Source organism: Natrix helvetica (assembly GCF_964273705.1).
Source record: "Natrix helvetica genome assembly, chromosome: 10".
Lineage (NCBI taxonomy): Eukaryota > Metazoa > Chordata > Lepidosauria > Squamata > Natricidae > Natrix > Natrix helvetica.
This window is the reverse complement of record NC_138561.1, coordinates 8764322-8786626: the sequence shown is the minus strand read 5'-3', so window position 1 is coordinate 8786626 and position 22305 is coordinate 8764322. Positions and strand designations below refer to the sequence as shown.

Genomic DNA, 22305 nt, shown 5'->3' with positions numbered 1-22305 from the left:
TTATTAGATTGTATCACAGCGGCCAGTTGTTTCGCCGGATTTAGCATTGATTACTAGTCGGGCCCCACCCAGGGGCTTAGGACATCGTAATGTATTTTCATAATATACGTGCAGATCCAAGCAGTGCAGCTTTTTGCATTTGACTGATGGTGATTTTGTCAGGTTTTAACTGTTTTAAATGTAATTCCAGTGCTTTTGGAATAGCCCCCAGTGTGCCAATTACCACTGGAATTACCACTGCTGGTTTGTGCCATAGTCATTGAACTTCAATTTTTAGGTCCTGGTATTTCGCAATTTTTTCATGTTCCTTCTCGTCGACCCTGCTATCACCTGGTATTGCGATGTCTATGATTGTAATCTTATTTTTCTCAACCAGTGTGATGTCTGGTGTGTTATGCGCTAGTATCTTGTCCGTTTGTATATGAAAATCCCATAGGATCTTGACCATCTGATTTTCGGTGACTTTTTCAGACTTATGTTCCCACCAGTTTGTTGTTATTATTATAATTTTTGCACAAATTCCAGTGGTTCATTTGTGCTACTGAATTGTGCCACAATTTATTATAATCATCATCATCATCATCATCATCATCATCATCATCATCATTATTATTATTATTATTTTCTTGCTTTAAAATTGTCAAATTTCCTTGTCTTAATGTATGGCAACCTTTAGTCAATGTTCTCCATCTGATGAACACAGATCCCCATGTCTTTCTTTTCTTAGGTATAATGTTTTGGGTGCAAGCTCTTAGTTTTGGTGCTTTGCGTCTGTTTTTCCCCTGTTCTTTTTAAAACGTGTCATCATAATATATGAAGCATTGGCCTCCTTGCAGTTTGTCAGACTACATCAGGCTGTATCTTGTCACATATAGGAACAAATGAAGACAATATGACTGAGTTGCAGATACATATCACAAGCCATTATAAAGTTAATAAAAACTTTCTTTGAAGGAAAGTGCACTTGATGTGTTCTCTGAATGAGCTTCAGATCATACTGCTGTCTTTCCTGACAGGTTAGAGTTGCCAAATCTTTTAAAATTTAAATTTATAAAGCTGGTTGAATTCCTTTTTACCGAAGCTTCCCTGTATCAAAAAAAAAAGTACTTCTTCCACTTCTTCTTTGCTTTTCCTTCTCCCTACTGAATAAGATCCATGCAACTGTTGTTAAAGACCATGCAAATAAACAAAATAAAATTCTAATGAAGATTATGTTATAATAAAAACCATATCACCGTATTAAGATGCATTAATATTAATGAGGTTACCAAAGCTTCTTATTTATATCTCGATTAATTGACTTGGCAATTGGCTCAGGGAGTGTGGGAAAAGGAATATACAAGTGGATCCTAGATACCATAATTCTTGGTCATCTTTTGAAGAAAAGATTTATCAAATGAAAAAATGGGTATTTACTTCGACTTATTTCTTCTGCTTTTATATTTAAAAAGGAAGGAAGGAAGGAAGGAAGGAAGGAAGGAAGGAAGGAAGGAAGGAAGGAAGGAAGGAAGGAAGGAAGGAAGGAATTTTCACTGGAAAACACACCCCAGAAAACAGAAAAGTGCAGATTTGGTCAATACTTATCTAAGTACAGATTTAGGAAGTGCAAATGAGGTTAATTTTTTTTAAAAAATAGACACAATGAATTTTCTTGCAGTAGTAACTCAGGAGTTGAAAGGTTTATTTCAGTGTAGTTCTAATGTACAAATTTTGATTGCACATTTTTGCTAATGTATGCATTTTTGCATCTACTTTTCTCCAACAATTTTTCTCATGCAAGGCAGACTTTGGTCTCCTTTTCTCAAATACTCCATTTTAATTATTTTCTCTAATGTACCGTACACCCTTTTCAACATGTTTTTAAATGGATTGGAAAACACATCCCAGAAATCAGGAAAGTGCAGATTTGGTCAATACCAATCTAAGTGTGAATGAGATTTTCTTTTTTAAATAGACCGAATGAATTTCCTTGCAGTAATAATTCAGGAATTGAAAGATATATATTTAAACCATCCACACTAATCTGATCTTTTTCCTGCAGTTGTGCATTCATCTTTGGGGAAGAGAGATTTAGTATACAAAATGGGCTCACAAGATTCTTGTGAAGAAAAATAGGAGAAGGGAGTGTTGTACATTGTGTTGTTATCGTCTTGAACTCTTAGTGGAAAGGGGGGATATAAATGGAACAAGTAAATACATAAATAAGGGACTCTCAGCTTGTTATTAACAAAGTGGTTGGAGCAGTATGGGAAAGGAACAATTTAATGCAAAAAGAAAATGAATGACTATTCTGTCTAGCAACTCAAGATTCTGTAGGGGAAAGCTATCATGGATTTTTATGATCTCTGCCCCTGCTACTGGATAAGCAACACAATCTTTAAACTGGGATCCACTGAATGCACATAAATGGCTTGGTTTACACCTCTGACTCAACCATACTTTTCAAAAGAACACAGCTAGGTCTGCATAGCATGCTAAACCCAAGCAAATCACATTATGGATTAGCACAAAATATGAGCCCTAACTATAATCAAATCCTGTGATCTCTCTCTCTCTCTCTCTCTGAGAGACGGAGGGAGGGAGGGAGGGAGGGAGGGAGGGAGGGAGGGAGGGAGAGAGAGAGAGAGAGAGAGAGAGAGAGAGAGAGAGAGAGAGAGAGAGAATACAATGTATTATGCCTTCATCACCACCCTTAGCCTTTTCAGTGGGAGAGAGTTTAAAAATGTCTGTCTGTCTATCTATCTGTCTATATCCCTATCTATCCTACTCTTATTGCAGAATTAATGCTGTTTAAGGTCTTAGATTAAATCAGGGATCCATTCCAACTTTTTCAAAAGAGGTGATGGGAGTGATATCTACATGAAGATAGCAGGCTAGCTTAGGAAGACTGGGCTGGATGCAAACCACACAATATGCTCCTTCAATAGTTTGCAGTTATGTCCTGCTATCTGTTATGTTGAGATGGCTTTGCCTTTGCACATTGGTGGGGCCATTTCTATCACTGATTTGTGGTGTTGAATTACTGCACTTTAAGAATCACAGTAAATGTTTCATTTATTTCTTGCATTTATATCCTGATGAAGTCTCTGATGACTTTCAGCAATTCATACAGCATAAGAAAAATAGGAAAACATCTGCAGTACATTAAAAAAATTACAATTCAGTCACTAAGTCAGACAGCCCATTGGCGTAACAAAAATAAAATAAATGTAATTAAATATCAATACAAATGACACTCAATAAGTAACTTCATTGGAATGCTCTCCAAGATAGTTCAATTTTAAGGACTTTCTGAGAGCTATCAATGAGCTTTTAATATGCAGAATAGAGTTACATCTATTTTTTATTTATTTAGACGTAGCATAATGTGGAAGCTGATCTGCATCTCTAACTGCACCTGTTTTATAATTTTGTTCTTTGCACCTGCAATTCAAATAAGGAAAAGAAAAGAAAGAAAATCTTTAACTGCAGTGAATGTCACTTTTTTTTTCCTTATACAAATCGAAGATACCTGAACTGGAATGACATTGGAATGGAGAATAATTTCCCCACCTCTAATTGTCTGATATCAGCCTGGATAGGATCCTTTACATATTTGACACTTCAGATGGATAAATTCTATTCAAAATTTTCCTCCTTAATGGAACTTTTTTTTTTCTGGCAGGAAAAACAACGGAAGAAGTTGGAGAAGATGAGAAATTACAAATTTAAAGTTTTGCGTATAAAACAGAGTGATCACACAATTCAAAGGCTTATCTGAAAGTATCGCTGTTGAGAAGTAATATGAAATGTAGTTCTAAGTTAATAAGTCAAGTAAAAATCCTGTAGGAAATTTGGTTGCATTTTAGATTAGGCTGCTTTTGAAACATGTTTTGTTTCCCACAGTACTTGTGCTCTGCTAACTCTCGGTAATTGAAGTTTTGGGTGATGTTGTATAAAGTACAATTATAGTTAATGCAACATCCCTCTTTTGCTCAATATATATAGCTTGCAAGCGTGTGAAAAGGACACAGCTTTCATTTGGCCAGCTAGTTGACTGGAGACAGGAATAAGACATATATCTCAAGTCTTCCATTAGGTGAATTTACTGTGCTCAGTGATTAATTATAACCTTAATTTCACTCCCATTGCCACAGGCCCAAAGCTGCTATTACTCACAATGTAAATACCAGCTTTCTCATAGGCGATGCAACACCGAGAGTGTGTAGTAGTGAAAAAACCTTGGAATGCATTCTGTGAAGTTCTTGTTAACACAGGTTTTGAAGATCTGACGACAGATCAGAGCCACAAAGAATGGAGACCCATTCCTGGGAATTAAGTAACCCAATGGTAGACATAATTTATATGGAGTAGATCCAATCTGGAACTTTTCCAGATAGGACTAGAATGGACCCTTGCTTGAAATCGCTCATGTCCACTCAATGTAGAGAATACTCAATCATGTATATTAGATATCTGGATGGACACAGTAACAGTCCATATATTGTGATTGGTTAGATGTTGACCCAGCATGCTATGTATGATCCCAATCAATTGTGGTTTACTCCATAAACAATTGGCTAAGCAAGCAATGGTTGAACTTGATTTGGGAGCCATATCTGTTTAAGGTAGCTTCCCCCCACCCACCCACCTCCGACCCTGTTTAAGGTAGTTTTGTAGTGGCTTGTCCTCAAGACCTAAAAAGAGGAAGAGCAGGTCACTGTTATGAGTGATCACAATAAACAGAGCCATGGCCATATGACAAACCTCAATTAGTTCTGTCTCCACTTCACATTCAGCCACATCAGTGTCTCCTTTAGGTTTTTAAACAGTAGCACTCAGGGAGAAATCAGAAAAGCATATCAACCTCCTGCTCATTTGAAATTTGAGCACTGTCATTGAGAAAAATCAAGCAGCCTTCGAAGAACAGGCAACTTTGTATTCACTCATTTGTAGGAAATACTTTTCATAAATGAGCTGGTGCACTATTGCTTGAGATAGCAAAGACAAGCAGGAAAGGTGGAATATGAGGTAGTAATTTTCCTGTTATTTCATGGTGATTCTCCAGGAGTGCAATCCTGAGACCATTTCCACACTATCAATGCCATGCTATCTAACCGTCATGTCAAAGTAACAGTAATGAGAACAAATGCCTCATTGTTTTAGCAATGGATGGATGATATTACAAAGATGCTCTGAAACATTAACGCATAAATAGTCCAACTGAGATTAGAAGAAAACAAAATATTCAATCTCCCTACCTAAAAGAGAAGAAGAAACAGAAGCTGGGGGCAGAGCAGAGTCAAGATAGGAATCAGCCTGGAGTCATTACATTCCCACAAGCAATCCAAATCCAACCCCTTTCTTGAGTTCCACTAACTCTTGTCTAGTGCCAATTTAATGCTGACTATTAGTTAACTAGACTCTTATGTATAAGCATGAGCAAAAAAATCCATTTAACTGGAACTTAATGTGTGGTCCTTTAGGCTAGATAATGTCTTTGTAAAGTCAATCTCCTATGATATAAAATTGTATTTATAAAGTTGGGGTGACAATGCAAACATTTCTAAACACTGGCCTAACCTAACATTGAAGAGGATTTAAGATAGCTTTATAAGTATTTTTTTCAATAGTACTCACATGGTTGGCAAGTATTTTCCACCTATTTTAATTTCTTCAGAATAAAGGACTACTACATTTGGACTGCAAACATTCAGATGGACATGAGATGGCAGTAAGAAGATTTTTCTTAATGTAGGCTACTATCGAGTAGTCACCTGAACTTTTGTAGTCTAGATACAATAGCCCCATTCTCTGAATGAGATTAGACAGCATTCTGTTCACATCCTCATATATTTAATGTCTGTTGCCTACATCGTTGTATCTCCTGGCTTCATGTACAAGGGCAAAGCTTCAAATAAGATACAATATATGCATATATGTAGATCATTATCACATTTAATTTCTTGTTAGAAGATAGTTAAGCATTCCTCTGTCTGGCTTGAATTACCATATTTTATGAATGAAAGACTTCTACTACAGTAACCCATAACTATAGTCCCAAAACAAAGATGAAATCTTGATACAAAGGTTGGGGAAATTTAGCAGAATTGCAGTTTACACATGGTCAAGAACATTACTCCTTAAACAGAAGGATGCAAAGGTAGAACCCACTGATGTTTATTTATTGATATACATGTTTTATGCTGTCTTCCACCCCTTCTATCACTCAAGAAACAAGACTGAAACTTTCTACATTGGGGAAGTACATTTCTTTTGCAGTCAAGGTTCCATTTTGGCCCTCAATTTCATCCCCTAGATGTTGCAGGGTAAAGGTTGATGAGGACTTGAAATTATGTAGGAGGTGTGAATGGTACAGAAATGAATTTTTGTGGCTGCAGAGGCCCCATAATAGTTCCCTCTACATAGAATCAAGCCTCATTTAACTGTAAGATAGAACAACTAATATATCAATTTCTAGAGAAGGGAAGCAGAATAGGAAACATATAGACCCATTGGCTGAATTTCCATACATGCTAGACAAGTTGTTGGGTTTCTCAGGTTCAGCACCTGGTGAAGAATGCTGCCATTCTCTTACGCCAGTGGTCACCAACTGGTGGTCCATGGACCATGGTGGTCTGTGAGAAAATGTTGGTGGTCCACAGAAAACTCTTTGCATTTGTGCATTTTTTATAATGCACAAAATCGGGGATCCTAAAACTACAGCCCCTGGGCTGGATACGGCCCACCGAAGCAATTACTCCCGCTTGCTGATGGGCTGGGGTCCTTCAGGCACTTAGCTTGGCTGCCTGTTTAGTAGCTCCAGCCATCCCTCCCTCCCTCCCTCCCTGGGAGTCCAGGCGCTTCAGTGAGCAGTGTGCAAAACTTCAGCTGGGCTCCTCAAAAGCTAGAGTTTGCAGGGAGCCGATTTAGCGCCCAGGCTGACGACAAGACAAACATTCATTCTTGGCCATATTTGAGATTCCTAGCTGCAATGAACAGCAAAACTAGGGTTGATCCTGGATGCTTTTCTCCACTAACAGGTGGCCAAGCTAAGTGCCTGAAGGACCCCATCCCATCACTAATTGATATTAGTGGTCCATAGGATTTAAAATTATGAGTTTACTGGTCCCTGAGGTCCAAAAGGTTATTGACCCCTTTCTTAGGCCATTGTTATGAATATGGTATTCAACTGTAGAATGTAGAATGGTTCATCAATTTGGTATGGTATGCGAACCCCACCACTGAGTTTCATTTAATCTGGTTTTAGGGTTAAAAGAAAGCTATGAATCCAACTCAAGTGTTGAAAAGACAACTAAAATATTGCCACAAAAGGCAAACCAGGACATGGTTTTCTATCAGGAACAGGTGCTAGAAAAGAAATTGCTCTTGTTGAATTGGAGACAGCAAGGATCAAATGTATGGACTTGTGCCAACCTCACCCCCAATAATCTTTCTCCAAACTTTCAAGTTCTCTCCAAGTTCTTCCAGATGTTTGTGTCTGAGCATGATCAGTCCTACATAACATTTATCCTGTAGGCCAAATTAGACGGCAAATTTAGGTGAGAAGCTCTCATTGCCAAGAAGCTCGCGTTTCAGGTGGGAAGTCTTCCGATACGGAATTTGCCTAAGGCTTTGGGATCTGGTGGTGCATTCAGGCTCACAGCCAGACTTCCTACAGTGAAAGAGCTTTCAGGTGGTTCCAAGGATGGAAAGAGGAAAGTCAAAGCAGGACAACAAGGCATGAAGCACCAAAGGGACAATTCCCATCATGCCCAGAGAACGTGGTTAATTGCGAGATCTTATAGAGTTTGTAATTTATAATCCATACTAGTTGATAACCTGGCATTGCCCAGGTATTTATTTATAGGGGGGAAATGTCTGGACCAAACGTAACTTCTAATATTGGATTTCCCCCCTTACCAGAGGGGAGTTCCCTTGTGGAATACTGTGAAGCCCTTACCATGGCAACTCCACTGTGTGGTACAGTGCCATTTTAAGGCACAATAGACTGTATCTTAACAGAACACATACCTCGAGGGTTTTTAGGGGTGTCTTATCCCACAGTATTTGTTTCCAGAGGGTAAGTCATAAACAAATATGGGGAATTCTAGGACCTGCACATTCTTGTCCTGCTGGGATGAATTTCAGTATTAGTCCATTGCTGGGAAATAACCTAGTAATTTTCTGTCTTTTTCTCTCTCTAGAAAACAAGAAGGAACCATGTATGCCTTATACATTGAAATCAATGAAAGTTGGTACCGAATTATAATTTAACTTGATTGAAACCTGTATAAGACAAGGATAGAGAAAGCTCAAGCAGCATTCTTCAAAATGAAAAAGATCTTCTGCACTCATGACATTAGCCTAAGATTGAAAATCAGGTTTGTGAGATGTTACATCTTTTCTATCTTGCTCTACGGAGTGGAGAGTTGGTCTCTGATAGAAAACCTCTTGAAGAGACTAGAAGCATTTGAAATGTGGATTGACAGGCGGCTGTTAGGTATAAGGTGGGTTGACAAAATCAGAAATGAGGAGGTGATAAGCCACTTGAGAAGCCAAGGGAAATCATCAAAGCTATTAAAAAGCAAAAGTTAGAATATTTTGGATCTGTGATGCGACACCTGAAACAAATATGCTCTACTTCACTTAATCCTCCAAGGAGAGATTACAGGTAAATGAGGTCCAGGCAGAAGAAGGACATCATGGCTTCAAAATCTAAGGGACTGGTTTGGACAAAACTCAGCAGCACTTTTTCGTGCGGCTGTTGATAAAAATAGGATCGTCAACATGATCACCAATGTCCAATAACAGATATGGGACAAAAAGAAGAAGAAACCTGTATCTGCTGTCTGTCTCTTCATCCATCTTTTACACATCCCATCTGACTCTTGGCTCTTGTGGGCGTGGTTTTAGCACAATTTTTAGCAATATTTTAATGTTGGGACATTTCAGTCTTTTTAATTATTTTTCACCTGTTTCTATAATTTGCAAGCTGCCCAGTCACCTTGTAGAGGAGATGGGGACATAGAATTTCAATCAATCAATCAATTAATCAACATCCATCCATCCATCCATCCATCCATCCATCCATCCATCCATCCATCCATTCTTTTTACCCAGCTAGGTGGCAGTGCTGAGCTTATTTTGCCCAATCAAAAAAACAAAGCTGGACTTGCAAAATAGATGGATAAAGACAGGGGTGGGTTCCTGCCAGTTCTAACCTCTTCTATAAAAGAGGTTCCACAAATCTACAGTGCCGTTTAGAACCAGTTCCAGCTCCATCTTCCCGCCCGTCCGCACATCATCAAGATGAAGAGCGAGAGGAGGAATTCTGGGAGTTGAAGTCCACAAGTCTTAAAGCTATCAAGTTTGAACACCCCTGGGGTTTTTTCTTAAAGGGTTAGGGTTGCAAGGGTCTTGTAACTTGACAGCTTTAATTGCGTGCTTCAAATGCCAGAGTCTCTGAGCCAACATTTTGGTTGCTAAGCAAGAGCATTGTTAAGTGAGTTTCACCACATTTTACAAGTTGGCCACGCCCACCCAATCACATGACTGCCAAGCCACTCCCACTCAGTCATATGGCTGCCAAGCCACTCCCACAAACCAGGCCATATCTTCAGAAGAGGTTCTAAAAAATTTTGAAACCCACCACTGATAAGAGACCACCTGAAAAGTTTTGAGTGCCGAACCACATTGGGACTTCTTTTTTTTTAAAAAAAATTAAATCCATTTTTGTTCCCATGAAAGCTACTTTAATGTGTCACAAGAAGCTGAGCTCACTCACAGGAGATTTTAACTTTTTAAAAAAAACATTTTATTAAGTGAATGTAATTCATCAGGGTTAATTTGAATCACATTTAAATGCAAATTAAATTAATTTAGATGTACTTTTTGTTCGGCTTCCTCATCTCCATCTTCCACTGTATCAACCACTTTTTAAAGGACAGCCTCTGCCCACTATCCCAAGAGCAAGGCTGGTCACTAGGCTGAAAAAATTGTTCATCCCAATTCTAGATTATAGGTAGTCCTCAATTTATAACAGTTTGTTTAGTGACCGTTCGAAGTTCGGAGGGCACTGACCGATTTTCACACTTATGACCGTTGCAGCATCCCCATGGTCACATGTTCAAAATTCAGACACTTGGCAACTGACTCATATTTATGATGGTTGCAGTGTCCTGGGGACATATGATTCCTTTTTGCGACCTTCTGACAAGCAAAGTCAATGGGGAAGTCACATTCACTTAATTTACCACCTTACTCGCTGAATAACTGCAGTGATTCACTTAACAACTAAGTCAAGATAGGGTGTAAAATGGGGTAAAACTCACTTAACATATGTCTCCCTGAACAACAGAAATTTGGAGCTGAATTGTAGCTATAAGTCGAGGACTATAATGAAACAAAATGTTAACAAGTTATGATATTTATGTAGTTGCTTACCAAGCACATCTAAACTATATTAAAGTAGCCAAAATATCTTTACAACCCCAAAGGCATGTCACAACCTTTGAGTACCCCTAATGTTTGGAAATTGAAGGTTGAAAAATTTGACATGCTGGTATATCCTCCTTGTTCTGTGTCCATTATTCTATCAGACACACTCACAGCATTCCCTATTATTGCAGTCAAAATGCTATCTTTAACTGCCTGGCTTTCTGTCCAGACTGGGAAAGGACTCCTGCTTTTTCAACTAACACAAATATTTGTTTCCATTTTCCAGAAATAAGATGGCAGGTGGTTTAGGTTTTAAGCAAGATTTTTTCTGCTTCCCCCTTTTCATTACAGTTGACATGCTGGAGCCTGAGTTTTGTAACAGACTTGTAGCCTATGGCATCAGACAGGGGAGATGAAATTTAGAGCAAACATGCACAAAAAGAACATGCAGAAAACATTGAGTTGACAGCTTGCTGAGGTAGCTTTTTTTTGTCAAAGTTGCTCTAGCGTAATCGCCCCGCATTGTTGTACAATAGTTGACATAGCTCTGTTGTGATGTGATAGAATGGAATCACCATTCGGTATTTGCAATTGTACGTGATTTACTCTGAGAAAGGAAGAAAATACCCCAGTCCTAACAGGTGTTTTAATGAACCAGTGGAAGAACTTGATTTTATCTGTCATCTATAAATAGTTTTGCGATTTATTATATAGTGCTATGATATGTTTACAGCTGCCTGGCATGATCTCCTGTACATAAATTAGTTGTTCTGTTGCCTTATTGTATTGGGAAATGTTGTAGTGGCTAAGGACCATCTTTAATGTTTTGGTGAGACTGGGGGATAAAAGCTAGAGTAGATATGTGAAGAAGACAAGACACTATTATTTACTTAATATGTCTAAAGGATCATAAAATCAAAGGGCTGGAAGTGATCTTGGAGGTCTTCTAGTCCAACTCCCTAACCATGGGAGGAGACATTTATTTAATTTTTGACTATACTTACATTCCCATAGTGGGAAACTTTGCTACTGATCATTATGCTGAGGAGATTTGCTAAGGTTCTGCACAGCTAGTCCCCAACTGTCAAACAAGTGAATGAAGATAGATTTCTGCAAGATTTCTAGATAAAAATGGAACACATAGACATACATGACATCTTTCTCACAATTGCCAACAACAAATATTAATATGGGTGAACTATTTCAATGGAAGTTTGATTTTTTTCAAGAACTACCACTTGGATTGGTGATTAAGTCTATATCTTCTGGACTGAGAAATGGGGTTTAATGTTGTTTAGTGCTATGATTAGCTTATGGAAATCTCTGCAAAACCTTGGCCAGATAAGTGATGTCTCTATTTTGGCCTCTGTCTTATAATCTTAACAATATGTTTTCTAACATTAAATAATGATAATTAAATCAATATCAAGCAAGATCAGAAAATATATGTGGTTTTTTTTGGATAAAACGTCATATGTAGCCAATGTTGGGCTTACATTCAAAGCTTGTTTCAATGCTAAAGGAGGTAAGTGATGTATTAGTTGTTGGCTTTTAGAAAAATGGGTTCTCTTATCACTCTTTACTTTTATGAGTGTTTCTCTTCTGTGTGGAGTTAAGTTAGAAGAGCAGAAGAACCAGGACACTGGGGCTTAATGAGTATATGGTCCATATTCAAACATTGTGCTTTGTATAATAAATGAATTCAGCCACTGTGGGTTTTAAAAGTTAAACCAAACACAAATGACCATTCAAAATATTTGGATAGAGACATGGGATGGTACATTTCTTAAAATTTCTTCATTACCTGGAGTGTTTCTCCAACAATATATCAAAAGTAACTTTAAGCAATGCAGCTTGTATCATTACTGAAAAAAAAGCCAATAGAAAGAATTCCCTCAAAAAGTCTGCTCTTCTGATTTAACTGAAATGTTCAAAATGAAGAGGACTATGAACTATGCTGAGATGATCATTCAGTAGGATAAAAAGAACTTTTGTGTACCACTTTTGGCTGCCCATGAGATTTCCTCCAAATTCTCTTCTCTAAAATACTGTATTTTTCGCTCCATAAGACACACCTGACCATAAGACGCACCTAGGTTTAGAGGCAGAAGAGAAGAAGAAAAAAAACCGGGCGGAGCCTGAGAGGACCACAGATAGGTGTCCTCTCATGTGCCAGCTCTGCCTAGTGACTCCTGAACTGCGGAAAAGAGACAGAAGAAGTGGGGAATGAGAAAGACAGCACTATAAAAGAACCCCACCACAGCAGCCTGGCCTGTGATGCAATATTCGCTCCATAAGATGCAGACATTTCCATCCACTTTTTGGGGTGTGTGTGTGTGTTTTATGGAGAAAAAATATGGGAATTTCTTATATAAATTCTCCTTCATGAAACTGACTGAGGCCAAGTAGAACACAACAAAGAGTAATTTCTCTACCCCTTGTGGATAGGCCGTGGGAAAACAAATTGGTCTTTTAGAGTTAAGCAGCTACACTGCTATGTAGGAATATCCATTAAACTGAAGAGGCACCAATGAAAAGATCAAACCAAGTGGCTGTTTCTTGAGCTGAATTTAACAAGTGAGCCAATGGACTATAATATGGGGAGAACCTGTCTCTATCTTTGCCACTATCTTACATGTTAACTATGTGTACAGTTTTCCACAAGACTTAAAGATCTATCCTAGCACTGTGATTTAATAATCCACAAATAAGGCCTCTCCTCAAAGGATGGGAACTACTTCTGCCTGTCAATCTTGCTATTCTTAATTGGTAGAATTTACATTTTTAATTTAATTACATTTTTAATTTGTTCTTTCAAGGTTCCTCTACACCACCCAAGAATATTGACAGTCGACAATGAGGAGACAAGAGGAAAATCTTCTGGGAAGATTTTTTTTTTGGCAATGTGTTGAAGACCAAACATATACTACTACTACTACTACTACCATTATTATTACATTATATTATTATATATTATATTATTATATAATATTATTATCTCTCTCAAGAACGGATTGGACTGCCATTTGTCAGAAATGGTGTAGGGTCTCCTGCTTGAGCTGTGGGTTGGATTAGATGACCTATAAAGTCCCTTCCAACTCTGTTAATCTGTTAAATCTGTTAAGATTAGGACCATCTAAATCATGCATGCTTCTCTGTTTATTCTTTATTAGAAGCTAGAGCCATTCTTCTATTAGCCAGAGACATAGGAAGGAGAAAAGTACAATTGCAACTGCTTCATCTGAAGATGTGAAGAGAGCTGATACATCCATGAATGGTAAATACAGAGGAACAATTATGTCCCTCCTTACCTAAAGGTTCAAATCTCCCAAATCTCATATCTAAAAGAGCACTGGCTAACACAGACATCTTTAAATTGCTGATCCATTTTGGATATATTTTGATATCACATCCCATAATAATAATGACATTATTATTATTAATCAGCCAAGGTTGAGAACCAATGCCATAGAATAAGATAACAAGATGGGAAAGTAGCCATTCAGATAAATTACCAAGTGAGAAATTATTATTATTAATCAGGAAAATGACTTCTAATATATCTAGAAGGCACCGTGGAGAAATCTAGATTATCTTCTAGTAGCTCAAATAATTGTACGCACAACAAGGTTTTCCTTAATGCAGATTCCCCATGGAATTTCTATCTTGGAATATTACCTTCTTGCATTCAGGTCCCATTACTTTCAATCTATTTTAAGAGTACAGTGCCATGCATTAAGCATTATTTATCAGAATTATTTCTTGAAAGTTCATAGAACATACAAAGGCATTATCCTTCTATGTCGAATTGTGTAATGAATGTGTGGATGACCAGGAAGAATGAAGAATGGGATTGTCTCCTGCCTAGGAAACAATAAGACAAGAGAGGAAGGAGGCCTCGGCTACTTCATGGCCAGAGCAAGAGACTGAGGATAGACCTGACTTATTGGATCAGGTGGATAAAAGTGATGGTGGACAGTTTGCACCTTCAGATGTGCAAGATTAATGTCAGCCCATTCAGGTAAACCAGAAAGGATTGATAAACCTGAACAGATCAAAAAATAAATAAGAGAGAACATCGTAATTTAGGTAATTCTACTTTATTGTAAGATTATATTGTAGTATAGCCTTTATTGTCATCTGTTCCTTCTTTTCCACATTCTTTAAGCAATACTCACCAGGACTGTAGTGCAAAAGAGAAAAGGCAATAAGCCAAAGGGGGGAAAAACACAGCTAAGCAGCCCAAATTATTCTAGACACAATTTATAATTTCACCTTACTTAAATTATTAATTAGAGCCAGTTTGGTACAATGCAGTGAAGGTGTTGGCCTAAAAACCAGGAAAATGTGAGCTGTAATCCTACCTTAACCATGAAACCCAGCTGGCTGACTTTGGACAAGGCACTCTCTCCCAACATAGCCCACCTTGCAGAATTGTTGTTCTGGGGAAAACAGGAGGAAGAAAGGATACTTGGTACGTTTGCTGCCTTGAATTGGTTATAAAGTAATAAAGGCATGATACAAATCTAATAAATACATAGTTAAAATAAAACTTGTTAGAAGGGCATGCATGGAGGACCCTCATGAAACATTCTGCAGGATCTTATTTGTATATCGGCATCTTCCTGAGGACAGAAAGTACGTTTAGAGCAAACAAAATAGACTACAATGCACTGCTTTCCACAAGCTAGCTTCTATCACCTGGTCACTGAATAGTGGGTAAAGGGAATGAGAAAAATAAAGAAATAGAAGCAAGAAAATTCACTTATAAATATAAAACAGGAATTTTTAAAAAGGAAATTTCTTCCTTATTTTTACACTTTAATTATTTAAAAAAACTCTTTTCCCCTTTTGGCTTTTGAAGAGACACATCTGAGAGTCCTTTGCCTGCTTGTCTTTTTGTTAATGCTAAAGGATAGATGAGGAGTTAGGATAGAAATGGTTTTTATTGAAAGGAGGAGGAGGAGGAGACAAAGAGGAGACAAGAAATGAAATGAAAGGATAAGAAGGCAGGCAGGCAGGCAGGCAGGCAGGCAGGCAGGCAGGCAGGCAGGCAGGCAGGCAGGCAGAAAGAAAGAAAGAAAGAAAGAAAGAAAGAAAGAAAGAAAGAAAGAAAGAAAGAAAGAAAGAAAGAAAGAAAGAAAGAAAGAAGAGCACATTTAAAATCATCTGCAAAGATCAAAATGTGTCCTTTCATTCCCCCAAAATATGTTTGTATTAATGTTGAACACAGTTCACCTCCTCTCTCTCCCTCCCTTTCTCTTTTATACAAACACACATACACCCTCATTCTCTCTGTGTCTCTTGCACACTGGCACACTTGCTCATTATAAAACCAGCTGGATCCAAGTCCTGGCTGAGAAGAAGAGAGAGAATTTGGATGGCAGCAAACTACCCCTCCAGTTCACTGAGTGGATAAAGTTATTAAAAAGCAGGAGCAGGATGAAGATGACAAATGGGGCGGTGTTGGGCGTGACCCACCAATACCTTAAGGCTGTGCAAACAGAAAGAGAAAAAACAGAACAAGTCTGACAGGGTAATGATCTACAATAGCCTCATTCCCTCAAGGTTAAAATATGTGTGTGTGTGAAAGGGAGAGAGACAGAACGAGAGAATGAGAGAGAGAGAGAGAGAGAGAGAGAGAGAGAGAGAGAGAGAGAGAGAGAGAGAGAGAGAGAGAGAGAGAGAGAGAGAAGACAGAGAGAAAGATCACAAGCTAAACACAAGGTTGTTCTCTTGGCAAAAGCGTGCACTTAATTTTATTTGCACAAACTTGACTTCAGAGTTTATTTATCAGCAAGCAGGAGAAGCAAGTCTTTCTTACAGGATGGGAAAAAAAGACGGAATTGGTCTTTGCTGTAAGGGTGGGGTCCAAAGGGAGTTCTAACCAGCCACTGGGCCATCTGCTTAGCAACAGGACTCTGAAGGAAAAAAAAAAAGCAGAGTTGGGGGCAATTGTTGGGAGCCGAGAGGCCAAGCCGAGCATTTATACAATTGGGCTTCATTCCAGCCTTTTAGTGCCAAGTGCCGAACTTTGCTTCCAAAAAAAGAAACAAGGACACTTTTACAAGACTCCAAAGAGTGAAAAGTTTCCTCCCTCCTCTTCCTCCCTCTTCTCTTCCAACTCCTTCCAACTCTTGTCTTGGCTGTGAAGTGATGACTTTTTTCTTCCTAATATGGAACAGGAGCTTGCAGGAGATGGACATTTTTTGTTCTATTGATGGTGGACCCAAGAATGATTCAAAGATTTAAAAGTGACCTAACTACCTGTTGTTATTATGGTTGGTCGCACGGTCAGCCAGAGGTTATTAGACTGGATTTGGCATTTTTGCCCACCTATTGAGTCCTATTGACTTGGGATAGGCAGATGCTATTTTGATGGTATTAAAGGTATTATCACAGGATGAAAGCTGTCCAAGAAAAGCTGCCTTTTGCAGTTGATTTATAGTGATTTTGTCAATGGCTGTTTTACTGTTTATGAGTATTGCTAGTCACACATTCAGGCAGATGTTTACAGTGGATTTGGGCATTTTTATTCACTTATTTAGTCTGTCCTAAGGATATAGGCATATATTTGATAGTACTAAAGATAACATTGCAACTCTAACCTGTTCCAAGTAAAGTTACCTTTTGCAATTGATTGATGAAGGTTTTGTCAATGTCGATGATGTGCAACTGGTGCTCCAGATGTTTTAGTACTGTCTTAGCATTTTCATGGTGTTGTTGTTGTTGTTATTATTATTATTATTATCCCACCTATAGAATTATTTTATTATTTAATTATAAATTTTATTGGCCATCCATAATCACAGGGCAGCTTACAATCAGAGTTGTTGAGGAAATAAAATGATGATATTTGCCTTATGACCACATACTACTTTCAGGCAACTTTCAGGCTTCTGCAGGGGTTTTATAAAGAAACTACACACACACACACACACACACACACACACACACACACACACACACACACACACAAACATACATACACCAACTTCTCATAGGATTACTAGCAGGAATTCTGGCAAAAGGCACTGGGTGCTGTAGATAGCTAGATTAATTTACAGGTGTTGTAATCCCTAAGGGGCCTGAGCTCTCAATACCTGAAATAATAACTTCCCACCTATGCTATAAACTAGAAAGTCCCATCATTTGGAAAGGTTTATTATGGGCACTAACTCAGAATTTTTATATGATAAAAAATGTTTCTTTTTAAAAATAACTTTATTAAGTTTTTTATAGTAAAAAGATTAAAAAAATCTAACAAATGCTAATAATTAAGAGAACAGGGAGGAAAAGAAGAGAACCAAGTCAAAAGTACAGAAAGAAAGAAAGAAAGAAAGAAAGAAAGAAAGAAAGAAAGAAAGAAAGAAAGAAAGAAAGGAAGAGAGAGAGAGAGAGAGAATTTACTTCTGATTTTGTTTTAAAGTAGTTATAAGCATAAACTTAAACTGAACTTTCTCTAATATTACATTAGTTTCATTTGTCTATTATAAATTTTTTTCAAATGATCAAACTCATATGCATAGAAAAAGTCCAGCAAGTTCCATCATCTCCAACATCCACTCTTCCCTTGTAGATACTGACAAATCTTTCCACCATTGTGCATATAAAAATCTTCTTCCTAACACTTACAACTGTTGCAGCATTCCCATAATCACGTAATCAGAATCTGAACTCTTGGCAACTGACTCATATTTAAGACAGTTGCAGTGTCCCGGGATTACCTGATCACCGATTGTGACCATCTGACAAGCAAAGTCAACGGAGAAACCAGATGTACTGAACAACTGTGTTACTAACAGCAGTGTTTCACTTAACAACTATAGCAACAAAGGTGGTAAAATTGGGCAAAATTTACTTAACTGTCTTGCTTAGCAACATACATTTTGGGCTCAATGTTGGTCGTAAATTGAGGACTACCTGTACTCTCTCTTCAGTGTTAGCCTCTAAGGTGGCATACATAGAAATAAGCTAAATTCCTAAGCAATCAGCGGATGAGCAAATAAGCAACAAACTTATTTTAAGGCCATTTGGGGAATTCTATTTTTATAATTCTTAATAGGAGTCATCTGATTCACACCTTTCAAATTAATATGCGCATTAAAGGTTTTCTTTTTTGCACTTCCCAGGTGTTGCTAGGATAAAAAATAAAATAGATCAATGTCTACTTTTAAACATGCCGATGAAAATAAATTTAGAAATGTATAAATTGACAGCATAAATATTTATGTTTATTTTTTTCTCCAAATTGGAAAAAAAAAGTATTTGAGGATTGCTGAAGGCAGAAATAGGAGAGGACAGCTATCAGTGACTTTGTAAAAGTCACATGAGCCAAAAATAGACTAAAAACCAAGCCAATATTATGTTAATTATGTAGTGTGCAATTCATCATCTGCTTTTTATTTGCAGTGACTTCTGCTCATGTACGTTCACGGAAGCTCTTTGTTTGTTTGTTTGTTTGTTTAATTATTCTGTTTATTAAACTTGTTATATTATTGGCAACCAAAGTGAGCCTGCAGAATTCTGAACTGAAGGAGCCGGAGAAAATATTTCAGCCTTTGCCACATGAATACCAAATGTTGTTCTCTATTGCACTGTCACTTTCTTATTCAAGTGAGCAAAAGGAAAATTAGATTTGGCCTGATCTAGAACCTTATCTGGTTGGCTGGTGGGCCTTATATCACTTGTTAATTGGCTTCTTCCTGATCTAGTTTAATAGTCTGCCTCAAATAATGCAGTATTGCAGGCTAACAATGCCCATGGTCCACTGACTGGCCCAAAGTTGACCTGGCCTTCCATCCTTCCGAGTTCAATAAAATGAATCAAGGACCTTTGAATACTCATATCAAATGATCTAAGCACCAGAGCTCCCTGGAACAGCAGTGCCAAAAAGGCATTAAGAGTTGTAAATCTAATCGTGCAAAGTTTCTTCTCTGATAATATTGTACTGCAAACTAGGACATACAAAACCTTTGCTAGACCAATTCTCGAATGCAGCTTTTCTGTCTGGAATGTGCACTGTATATGGGACATTAACACAATTGAGCAAGTCCAGAGGTATTTCACGAGAAGAGTCCTCCACTACTCTGGTCGCAACAGAATACCTTATGCCACCAGGCTTGAAATTTTCGACTTGCACAACCTAGAACTATGCCGCTTATGGTCTGACCTAAATGTAGTACACAAAATTATCTGCTAATGTTCTACCTATCAACAACTACTTCAGCTTCAATCGCAATAATACACGAACACACAATAGATACAAACTCAAGGTAAACTGCTCCAAACTCAATTGCAGAAAATATGACTTCAGCAACAATGCCTGGAATGCATTACCTGACTCTGTTGTTACATCCTCAAACCCCCATAACTTTAACCTTAAACTGTCTACTGTTGACCTCTCCCCATTCCTAAGAGGTCAGTAGGGGCATGCATAAGCACACCAGCATGCTTAACATCCTGTCCAACTGTCCCCAGCTATTTGTCCCCATTCCTATCCATGTTTATGCTTATTCCTGTTATCTTGTACATGAGTGACAAACTAACTAACTAAATAAATAATATAAATAAAATAAAATAAAATGAAGACTCCAGATTGTTGGGGTCAATATGCAGATTTTGTAAATCACTCAGAAAGTGCTGTAAAGCACTATAGAGCAGTATATAAGTCTAAATGTTATTGCTATTTTCTGAAATCTTCGACAGATGTATTTCTCCTTATCCAGTGCCTCATCCTTTAATTAGAGATGACAGTGATTGAATCAAGGACCTTCTCCATTCTCAGTTTGTGTTCTACAAAAAAATTATAGTCCAAAAGCTCCTTAGGTTGTGATTGATGAGCATTGGCTCACTGTCCATTAATTGGTTATTTCTCAGCATAAAAATCCTAAGCTATGAACTGTCAGAGATCTGGGTGGCAAAAACATGTAGAAGGGAGATATGCAAACTTCTTTACTCCAGCATTTATTATTCACTAGACAACCTGTGATCCATTTGAGGATCATTTCAGAGATATTACTTTACTTAACAGAATGACCAAGTTCAAAAGCAGTGAGAGTAGGACATCCAAGTTCCTTCTGGTTTGACTGTCTCCTGAAGCTGATGGCTGGACCAATCCACCCAGTCTCTAGATGGCTAGAGCAAAACTGGTCTACATGAACTCCAGCAGCTGAAGGTGTAGCTAGTCTGGAAGGCTAAGACAGGACAGATCTACTGAACCTCTGGGCAGCAACACAGTAGCATGGCAGCACTGAAGCAACCACAAATTTGCTAAATTTCACAGGAGACATGTGTCCTGGATTTTGGACACATTCTGTAAGTTAGTTGTTTTGAGGTACCTTGGTTCAAAAATGGTTGCCCTCTTAATCCTCTTACACCAGTTAGCTACAGGCACAAGAGTTGTAGTAAATCTATATATAAAAAAGCCAAATATTGCTCACTCGTCACACATCATCTCCAGAACCGTAAAGCTTACAAACTTGAAATTTGGAATGTATTTTCCTCTTGGCTTCTAGGTGCTCGCTAAGAAAGGATTTTTTGAAATGACCATCAGATCATTAGTATTTCTTATACAGTAATTAACACCCTCTGATGCTAAGGAGTTCTACTCCCCCTTCCCACCTGAAAAGAACTCTGTTCCAACTGCCAGTTGCCTCACATTCCGTTACCTCAATTCAAACTGGCAGATGTTCCACTCCTTCATTCAGGAGCGATTTGGGGCTCCTTACAGTACTAAAGATCAGTCCTGAACCAAAAAGTCTATGCCGTCCCCCTATGGAACTGCTTCCAAGCACCGGGAGCATATTCCCATATGTGTTTCAATCACTGACCACCACTGAGCCAACGGATTGAACCAGATTTCTCTTGCATCGCCCAATCACATAGTTCCGTCGCAAAGGATGGGTATCTAGCTAATTATAAATGTTTGACTTGCTGAAGACAAGAAGAAACCTGAAGCATTTCTTTGCTCATTTCTACCCTCCCCAGCCCCCAGGAGCACTCTGCAAGGCTCGCAAAGGCTCTGCACGACCATTTTGGTGAAGGGGGCAGGGTTTGGGGAGGCAAAAAATTGCTGTATTCAGTGTATAAGACGCACCCAGATTTTCAGCCTCTTTTTTGAAGGAAAAAGGTGTGTCTTATAGTCCGAAAAATATGGTAGGTTCTATTTTGAATAAATCCATCTCTGTATGAAAAGCCACATAGAGAACATGATAGGAAAGCATTTCTTTTCATGATAGGCTGCATTCATGCAAACACCCTAGTTACATTTTTAATCTTTGTTATCTCACAAGTAACTCTTAAAGGCTTCTTTTCAGTAATTTATTAACAACCTGTACAAATGTTTCATCAAAGGGGGGCCTAAATTGCATCAATATTTCCTCATGTATTCCCAGTTTTACTTTATGGTAACTGGTGAAGATCAGTCACATACATTTCTCAGTCATATATCTGAGATCATTTCATTAATTAATACTTGATACAAATCTGTGATTAAAAACTTAACTGGATCTGTAATTAGGTTTATAAATACACTTACATGGATTTTTGCAAGGTGGGAACAAATGAATGGATAAATTCTCATGCATGAACAACATCAAAGATTAAATCCCCTCTTTAGAATGAGTTGAGCTTTCAATGTGGCTTGCTTTGCTGAATATTTCAACTAAAAAAAAACATTTGTGGAAAAAAAATAAGATGGTCATATACATCTAGTGAATCATCAACGGAACTGGTTTTTGTAAGTTTTGTAGCCTCTTATTTGAACTTTAATTTGAAATTAGTTTCATAAGCCACATGGGAGTTATAAGAGGACTTGATGCCGTGACTGATCTGGACATCTTAGAGGCCCTTCTAAAATGTATAACAATAAGGATAAGAAAAACA

At 38.0% G+C, this 22305-nt stretch overlaps 1 protein-coding gene across 1 annotated transcript in view; it reads right to left on the bottom strand.

Annotated features, from left to right (window-relative positions):
• The window catches only part of MAF (MAF bZIP transcription factor), a gene marked incomplete at its 5' end in the record, with an annotated part of 353201 nt that extends 331136 nt beyond the window's left edge, over positions 1 to 22065 (bottom strand). Inside the window, 2 exons of the transcript XR_014176242.1 lie at positions 14784 to 14861; positions 21959 to 22065. The remainder of the gene's footprint in view (positions 1 to 14783; positions 14862 to 21958) is intronic.
• Between the last annotated feature and the right edge of the window lie 240 nt (positions 22066 to 22305).